This window comes from Mytilus edulis, chromosome 5 (assembly GCF_963676685.1).
Source record: "Mytilus edulis chromosome 5, xbMytEdul2.2, whole genome shotgun sequence".
NCBI lineage: Eukaryota > Metazoa > Mollusca > Bivalvia > Mytilida > Mytilidae > Mytilus > Mytilus edulis.
Genome location: NC_092348.1, coordinates 58393894 through 58401774, shown reverse-complemented (window position 1 = coordinate 58401774; position 7881 = coordinate 58393894).

The following is a 7881-nucleotide window of genomic DNA, read 5'->3' as shown; positions in this document are numbered from 1 at the left end:
TCCGTTCTAATGATGAGCGAAAAGTAAAATCACAAAAATACTGAACTCAGAGGAAAATCAATTTGGAAAGTCCATAATCACATGGCAAAATAAAAAAACAAAAAGAGTGGTTGGACAATTATATTACTATTTTGCACAATTTATTCAGCAAACTAAATTCTCATAATTGACGATCGGCACTGCTGTCATTAGGCAATTGTGATTCAGTACTTACAAAACGAAAATTATTTCTAGTTTATCCTGCACAATAACGATCACTTAGACGCTTAATGAACGTTGAAAGTGCAGGGATACAGGCGATCCCCTCTATCTGGTAAATGACGTCACAAAGGTGCGCATAATTGACGAGTTGGTGACGGATGAACTCGAAAGTGGTCTATTGGTGCTTAGCGGGCTGATATGAAAAGTTCATCACATGCCTCTCTTGTTATCACATGTCTTTCCGTAACGTTATTGCAAGGCATTCCGGTGATGCTCGGCAAATTCCGGAAAATACACGTCAATGCTACGTTTTCAGTGAAAATGATTAATTTACAAAGTAGTGTACAGATAATTATTTGGATACTAGAAAGTATATTGTATAAAATAATTAGAAAAAAAAATATCGAATAAATGCTTTTTTTTTTAGAATTTTCAAACATAACTTAGAAAGTAAAAAAAAAGTTGACTCTTCCAAACAGTGTTCATTACAAATAACCAATTGGCAGATATCATTTAGAGGTTACAAACCAGACTTGACCAAAGAGAAGAAAAAGTTAAAAACCTTAATTCCATGATTGTAACTATAGATGAGTATGAAAATTTACCAAAATAAGTTACACGTAGTTCTCATGCTTTAGATGGCTTCGGAGAGCTTTGGAATAATCCAGATGAGGAAACAGTACGATTAGAACAGGAATTCAAAGATACCAACAATAATACAACAGAAAAACCAATAAATAAAAGTCCTAGCTGCCGTTTCATAAAACAATCCCTAATAACGGCTAACGTTAATTTTAGCGTGTAACTAACGACTACATAACGATAACGTCTACGTGTGTTTCATAAACCCTACGAACAGAATCGTTAGAATTTTTGATTGCTAGACAATCGCTATTTATTTATAGCACGGGAATCCCCGAAAACTTGTTTTCATTGGAGGTGTGTAACATAGAAATTAGCAGACCAAAATAAGTACAACAATATCTGAGAGCATCTGACTACAGTCACAATATGGAGAAAAAAAATCAATCCGAGGAGGTAGATGTAATTGTGAACGGAGTGCAAGAGAATTATTCTAATCTTTTTGGAGCACTCTCTCCCTATTTAGATCAACATAAAAAGAAGGCACTCTGGTCAGGTATTGTTCAAGAGTATGTGTACTAACTAAGAAGAGACTAAAAAGAGTAGTTATACGGCCGAAGTCTAGTGTGGAAGTATGGAATGAATTTGCACACACAAAGTTAATTAATTCTATAAGAAGGACTTGTGGTGTAAAACCTGGTTTCATCCACCATTTTCTACATTTAAAAATGCCTGTACCAAGTCAGGAATATGACAGTTCTTGTCCATTCGATTTTGATGTGTTTTGTTATTTGATTTTGCCATGTGATTATGGACTTTCCGATTTGATTTTCCTCTAAGTTCAGTATTTTTGTGATTTTAATTTTTGTTAGCCAGAAAGGGATACCGTTTTTGAATAAAATTACTTATGGCTCACTTGATACAAATATGTTCTGATTTTTCTTTGTATATTTATGAGTACATTTTTAATATGATGAAAAGGAGGAGTGCACACACACTGAAAATTTAAATGTTTTTTTTTAAGGAAATCAGTTTGTTTAACACTCGTAAACAGGGGCTTTAGATTGTTCATGCATGCAATTCTTCAAACGGGCGCATTAGTTCGTTGTAAAAAAAAAAATTATAAATAATTCGGGGACGTAATAAATTCTAAGGGAGGGGCAGTGATGTAAATGTGCACTTGTGGTTCCCAATTAATGATTTAATATCAGTTTTATGTTTGTCAAATGTGTTAATATGTATATATAGTTTCTGTCACTTTTTAATGCACACAAAGCGTACGTTAAATTTTATTGTTAACTATATTATTAGTGCCAAAAATGACGCAATTTCGTCATGTACTGTTCTTTAAAGGTAAGAAGCAGCGCGTTAGCTGTATGCCTCGCATGGTCTAAATAATTTACTATTCACATATTGTTTGGGAGTTCCTCATCATCGTTCCAAAAACACATGCGAAATATTATTATTGAGATCAGGTCCGCCTATTTTTGAAAATTTACATGACAAATTATTTATAGACAAGTATCTCGAGAATACGTTGGAAATTACATGTTAAATAAATTACAATAGTATTTTCTGTACATTGTTGAATTGTGCCGTAATAAATATATTATTTTACTACGAATTATTCATTTACGCTACCAATATTACCGTGAAGAACATGGCCTGATGAAAAGACAGACAACACTAGTTAATCAATTTAAAGAGTTTCCGTCGAATATATTTGCTCAAAACTATACAAAAACATAGTAAAAAGTAGAAAATACAGTTTTGATGTCAGCATAATGTACTGCGCAAATACTGGCTTACCCCCACGACTCGAGTACTAATATACTGGACACTGATGCTTCCAATGTCGGTGTTGGAGCTGTCCTTTCGCAAATTCAGAATGGTGTAGAAAAGGTAATTGCATACAGATCAAAGAAACTAGATCAACACCAACAAAGATACTCTGTCACACGTAGGGAGATTTTAGCTGTTATCACCTGTATAAATCAGTACAGACATTTTTTGTTGGGGCTAGATTTGTCATAAGAACAGACCATGGCTCTTCGCAATGATTATTAAATTTCAACAATCCTTGAAATTGCACTGGGATCGAGGTTTTAAGATGTTTGGACTATAATGACTACCGTTTTTCTTATGTTTTAATGGCATATTTGGAAATTGTTTTTTTCTGTAACACTAAGAAAAGTGTCCGATTCTCCCAAACGTGTCTACTTGACGTCACTGAACTAAAAACATGTCTAAATGTAAAAGGGCACCACAGCTTGGGACTTGTATAAATGCGCAAACATGTCCAAATCAATCTTTTTTCCTTCTTATACTGGAACTTTCATTCGTGTCCATTTTATAAATACGTTGGTTTTTGGTAATAATTATTGTTCTTTCCTTACCGTATACTCATTTTACTATTTCATTGAAAAAAATAGAAATAAATAACTTTAGGCTGTTAACCGTGGTAAAAGTATCCAAAACGGTTTGGCTATGTTGGATGTAAACGCAAGCAACCATTCTCTGTTTAATTGTAGATATTAAATCAGATACCTCGTGTATGGAGAATATCACTCTCTATGCGAATTAAAACCTTTGTAGCCGACGATGAAATACTCTTTAATTGTGCCATCACTTGTATTTTATAAGGTAACATTTTTATTTAATTTCAGCATAACAGAGATTAAAGTACTTTCTTATTGAGGACATAACAAAATCAGTCTTTATTGGCTCTGATTTTTTTATTATTACAATCCTAACTAGTGTAAATCCCGAACAACCATAAACAAGAATGTGTCCACAGTACACGGATGCCCCACTCGCACTATCATTTTCTATGTTTAGTGGACCGTGATATTGGAATAAATTCTCGAATTTGGCATTAAAATTAGAATGATCTTATCAAAGGGAACATGTATACTAAGTTTCAAGTTGATTGGACTTCAACTTCATCAAAAACTACCTTGACCAAAAACTTTAAACTGAAATTTGCACTACTAGTATCATTTTCTATGTTCAGTGAACCGTTAAATTGGGGTCAGAACTCAAAATTAGAAAGATCATATCATAGGCCACATGTATACTAAGTTTCAAGTTGATTAGACTTCAACTTCATCAAAAACTTTAACCTGAAGCGGGACAGACGGACGGACGAACAGACCAGAAAACATTATGCCCCTCTACTATCGTAGGTGGGGCATAAAAATGTAGGCCTTATCTTAAAATCCCGGTATGAAAATAAAACCATTGACGCATAACAGTATGAATGGTTTTACTTTGTACTTGTTTCGGCTTTCAAACTTTTGTATCTGGGGGTCACTAGTAGGTCTTGTGTGGACAAAATGCGCTTTTGGCGTATTAAAAAATTGTTGCCTTATGTCGGCTGTTATTCGTGTTTCTTTGTCAATTGTTATCTCCAATTTATTTTTATTGTAGTCCTGTAGTGTTGTGTTGTCATTTTGGTGTTATATTTCACATGGCCATAAAAGAGGGAAGTTTGACATGCCACAAAACCAGGTTCAACCCACCATGTTTTCCTTTAAAAATGTCCTGTACCAAGTTCGGAATATGGCCATTGTTATATTATAGTTCGTTTCTGTGTGTGTTAAATTTTAACGTTGCGTCGTTTGTTTTCTCTTATTTATTAGTGTAAATTCACATTGCGATAAGACGTGTCACGGTACTTGTCTATCCCAAATTCATGTATTTGGTTTTGATGTTATATTTGTTATTCTCGTGGGGTTTTGTCTGATGCTTGGTCCGTTTCTGTGTGTGTTACATTTTAGTGTTGTGTCGTTGTTCTCTTATATTTAATGCGTTTCCCTCGGTTTGAGTGTGTGACCCCGATTTTGTTTTTTGTCCATGGATTTATGAGTTTTAAACAGCGATCTACTACTGTATTTACACTAGTAATTTTGGGGCCATTTAAAGCTTGTTGTTCAGTGTGAGCCAAGGCTCCGTGTTGAAGGCCGTACATTCACCTATAATCAATGGTTTACTTTTATTAATCTTTTTTTGGATTGAGTTGTCTCATTGCCACTCACAACACATCTTCCTATATCTAAGTAAATTCTGATAAAAGCGCGCCGTCGGATTTATATATAAGGCATCATCGGAGTTGTTTAGTAACAAATAATATACGTAGTAAACGATTAATTAACTGTACAAGAATTATTTGTATGTTCGCTCAAAGTGAGAATGAAATACTTGCAACTGGCCAATACACAAATACAGTAAAAAGTTTATTTGATGGTGGTAAAAAGGGGGGGGGGGGGGGGGGGGGGGGGGGTACTGAACACGGAAACACGTGAAATAATAATTGCAAAAACGTTGGACGTAAAATAAAAATTGGGAAAAACGAAGCACGAAAAATAAATCGGAAATATTAAGGAAAAAAGTACCGTAAGTTATTACTCATTCGTTCGTTTTTGTGATCATGCAGCCTTTATTAATGGACATGGAGACACACCCGCGGTCTCGCCGCTACATGCGTCTTATTTGAAAATATTCATAGTAATTTGATGGACTTCATTAACAACATACATATTGCAAAAGTAGAATGGTAACACCATACATCAATTACTATTAGATTACACAAATTTCAGAAGGTATACAGGATAACACACCCTCTTTTTAATCAAATGCGGAACATGCACGAGAAATAAAGAGCTCAGACACGAAACACGGAAAATAAATAAGGGGAAACACGAAGCACGGAAATTGAGCCAAACACGACAAAAAGAGAAATAAAACGTCAAAACACGAAAATACGGGAAATAAAAAGGCCGAAAACGTTGCACGAAAATAACCCTTTACCACCCTCTTTTAAATTCATATGTTACAAATTAAATTTACAATTATGATAATCGTTAACAACCGGCATTGAACAAACTAATGATAGTAAATGACCACATCATCAATTGTGTCCCCCATTATGGAATTGCCGTAAATGTTATTGATATTATTTAGAACATTCATGTATTCGCGCAAAAAAAAGCAACGCGAGACATGTTAGCGCTAAAAACTGAACACGTTTCGGCGAATAATAATAATTGGACACGTTTAGGGGTATGAAATCAGACACGCTTTTGCAAATTTGAATATTACGAACACGTTTAGAGGGAATGGTCACGTTTCAGAAAAACCTTTTCAACTTTTGATCTTCAGTGCTGTACAACTTTGTACTTTTTTCACTTTCGATCTTGTATATCTGGGCGTTATGTATTCGGGTTTAGTTTTCTGTAATTAGTTTTTACTTCAGTTTCATTATGTATATCTCTTTCATATTCATTTGTTAAAATTTACTGTTTGCAATAGTGTGAATTGTTTTATATAATATGAATGTTCTTATTCTGGGCATACAAACAATGCCGTATTTGGCAAAACCTTTTCAACTTTTGATCTTCAGTGCTGTACAATTTTGTATTTTTTTCGTCACTGGTGAGTCTCGTGTGGACTAGACGCGTTTTTGGCGTATTGAATTTTAAACCTGATGCTTTTTGTTATCTATTAATCATGCTTTTCTTTGTCTAATATGTTCTGCTTTTTATTTGTATTGTAGTCCTGTAATTTTTTGTTTTCATTTCAATGTTATATTTAACTGCCATTAAAGTGCGAGGTTTGGCATGCCTTAAAACCAGGTTCAACCCACCACTTTTATTCCCCTTTAAAAGTGTCCTGTACCAAGTCCACTGTATTGACAACCGAGGCGTGGACAAAACGGGCACAATATGTTTAAATGTCAAAGATAGGGGTACAGCATTTAACAATGTTTCAATATTTAATATATATAATCGTATTATAGTCATCACTAAAAAAAATAATACTTAACGAGGAAGCCTAAATGGCATATAGACCAGGCATATAAGCAAAAATTAAGGTCAAGAATACACTTTACCATGATAGTACAATAAGACAATGACGGGATGTTTAAGTTCAGAGCCACGTCATATATGTAACAAAGAAGCAGAAAAACGCATATAGAAATAGCACAAGCAACCGACATGTCTACAAGAGTAAAACAAATGAAGGATATGGCCGGAACAATCATCGAAATTTTAAGAATGCTCATGCTGGTACAGGATTGGGAAATGTTCGGTAACGTTCGCCGAGTTCAGTAACATATCTGAAAACTACCGAATTCAGTCTGTTCGCCGAGTTCGGTCACATGTACAAACACTTATTAATTGCATAATTTAGTATTATAATATTTTATCTGAACACTACTTTGTTCGCCGAGTTCGGTAACTTCGGTAACCTATCCGAACACAAATGAATTCAGACTTTTCGGTAACCTCGGTAACCTATCCGAACAAAACTTTGTTCGCCGAGTTCGCTAACTTCGGCAACCTTTTCAAACATTTATTAGTATGCTTTATATTGTATAATAGTATTTCATCCGAACACTACCTTGTTCGCCGAGTTCGGAAACTTCGGTAACCTATCCAAACACTTCTGAGTTTGTTTAAATTGGTGTAAAAGTAATTCATCCGAACACTACCTTGTTTGCCGAGTTCGGTAACCTATCCAAACACTTCTGAGATTGCTTAATTTGGTATAATAGTATTTCACTTGAACACTATTATTATGACTCATCTTCCGGTTACAAATTTGGACATTTCGCCCCTATTTAAAATGTTATTATAACCCTCCTTATTTACAGTGCACCATAGAAAAGTTGGGAAGATTGATGGAGGAAAATAATGGAAAAAAGGTTTGGTTCTTAGATGAGGGGGATATATTATTTCAACAGATTGGTATGTACAGTAAGGAAAGACAGATAACACGAGAAGAAGCTGTGCTACTACAAAGTTACAATGGATCAGGCTGGAAGCATGAAACTGGTAAATATTTAATTACATTTTAATTTAAGTGAAAAACAAAACCAAGAAGATAACATCATTTACCATGTATTAAACCTGAATAACATATAGTATACTTCTTTACATACTTTTCCATTAAATACAAATGTTTGATAATATTTCAGTGATAGTTAATAACAGCAAACAAAAATATAAAGTTTATTTTTTTTATATATATTTAAACCCTTTTGAAATCATATTCTTAAAACAGTAACAAAGATGACCGTAAGGTGAAATCACAATC